The sequence below is a fragment of the Miniopterus natalensis genome, chromosome 1 (assembly GCF_054644295.1).
Source record: "Miniopterus natalensis isolate mMinNat1 chromosome 1, mMinNat1.hap1, whole genome shotgun sequence".
NCBI lineage: Eukaryota > Metazoa > Chordata > Mammalia > Chiroptera > Miniopteridae > Miniopterus > Miniopterus natalensis.
This window is the reverse complement of record NC_142081.1, coordinates 64,588,610-64,590,791: the sequence shown is the minus strand read 5'-3', so window position 1 is coordinate 64,590,791 and position 2,182 is coordinate 64,588,610.

The following is a 2,182-nucleotide window of genomic DNA, read 5'->3' as shown; positions in this document are numbered from 1 at the left end:
ATTGGCATTTTAGACAGAATCCAGGAGTAATACTGTCCTCTTTGCTTTAATGAATATACTATATACATTGGTATTGATTTGTTATAGCAGCTTTGAAGATCCTCTATTCCTATTGATGGCAATATTTTCCAGTCCCAGAATTTCAAGTCTTGTAGAAGGACTTGGTATCTTATCTTTTGACCCAGCAGGGTTCCAGACAGTGTCCTCAGCTGATAAGATAGGATGGACTTGTTACTGGTCTAAGTAAGAGCCTTAGAGGTCCGAACACCAGGCTATCAAGGAATTTTGGGAGTGTTGGGGAGGGTCTGCTGAAAAAATGGAATGGTAGAGAGCTTCAAAGATAAGGTGAAAATAAGAGCATTAAAAAGGGAGTAAAAAAGCAGTCCAGGTAGGAGACAGTGCTTAGTAACAAAGCAATCTGATAAAGTTAATTTGCATTCTGGAACCCACAAAAGGAGGCCACCCCGGTGGCACAGTCCATGTCACCAATCTAAACCTAAGTCAGCCTGCACTTTTGGGAAACACCTGTCAATCACAATCCTGCAACTCAGTGTTGGCTGCTTATCTCACCCTATAAAACAGGACCTGCAAGTCTGACAGGGGAATCCCCAGCCTCCTAGTCAGTCATCCCTGTTTCCATGTTGCCTCTTCTAATGCTCTCGAAAACTCGCTCTTGCCCCAATCTGTGGGGAAGAGGGCTCCACTGCTGGTGAGATACCCAGTCCACCGATTGTTTTCTCTTGAATAAAGGACATCAAATTCATTTCTAAATTGTTTTAGTTTTGTCATTTGCCAAGTTATATACTTAAAGGTACCTGGTGAGTTTAAAGATTGATGAGTAATGGGAATTTAAGTAGTAAAGTTCAGTGAGTCTTCCAGAGTTTAAGGGGTGCCCTACTAGGAAACATGGAAAAAAGAAAGGAGACTGACCTGGATCTGAACTACACACCTGGGAGCAACTTTAGTAGGTTTCCTTCTCCCTAAATTAATAAATGTAGATGTACTGAATAGCTAAGGAAATAACTATTTCAGAGGTTTGAAGAGAAACGAGATTTAGTATGCAAGATTCCCAGACTATGGTGGGTACCCAATCTATATTAGCTCTCTTTTCATTCCCCCAATCATCATAATCCATCTTTCCGTCTTAGAAATACTATTTTTTTTTTTTAAAGGCAGTTGGTAAGCAAGAAATGTTATAAATCTCAGTGTTACACAAAATACATTAGCATCAAGAATTTTAATAGTAAATATAAGCATAAATGATAAATATTATATTTCTCGATTACCTTCTCATACTCTTTGCTCAAGAAAGTAGTCCCTTGAAAATCATAAAAATGTTTATTCTTAAATTCTATTTATAACTCTCTGTGGCAAACCTTTTCTATTTTTCTCTAGCAACAAACATGATGCAACTGTATAAAGGATGGAAGTGTTTCTAAATGAAATCACTCTAACAACTCAAGCATTTCCCCGGTTTCTGTTCTGGAATGGATATAGGTACTATTTTTGCATCATGGACTGAATGGCTTAACAAATTTCAGTGTTAAGGAAACAAATATCCTTTGTGTTTTATGGCAAATTTTCTCTTTCAAAAAGCCTGCCAAATTCATGGGGGAAGGAGAGAGAGCAAAATGAAGTATGGAGTTACATTTGCACTTAAAAGTAAGGTTATTTCTGGTGTCAGGACATTTAGGTAAATAATGTTAGTGACGTGGTTGCTTAGCAACCCTGTTATCAATGAACCTGGGATTCCTGTTTTGCTGGAAAACCCTAAGAAGCAATACCTAGGAAATCCTGCTATTGTTTTTTGATCTTTCAAACTAAAAGGTGATTTTTACAAACGATTTAATTGGACTTTAAATGGCTAAAAGAAGACTAGAAATTTAGGTCACAGGACTTTTATTTCCCTTGTTGTCTTAATAATGAAGAAAGAAGCTGACCCATATTCCATCTGTGCTGAGACTTGCTGTAAAGTGCAAGAAGGAATGATTCCACTTACATAAGAGATGTGGGCCTGGGAACATCTGTTCTTACCCCCACTTGCCCGATGCTAATGTCTCCACTTGCCCATTTGAGCCCAGGTAGCTTTCCACTTCAGGATGGTGTTTCATTAACTTCCTCCATTTCCATTGTCTTTCGTTTCCCTTTTTTTCTTCTCCACTGGTTTCTTTCTCCCAGAATA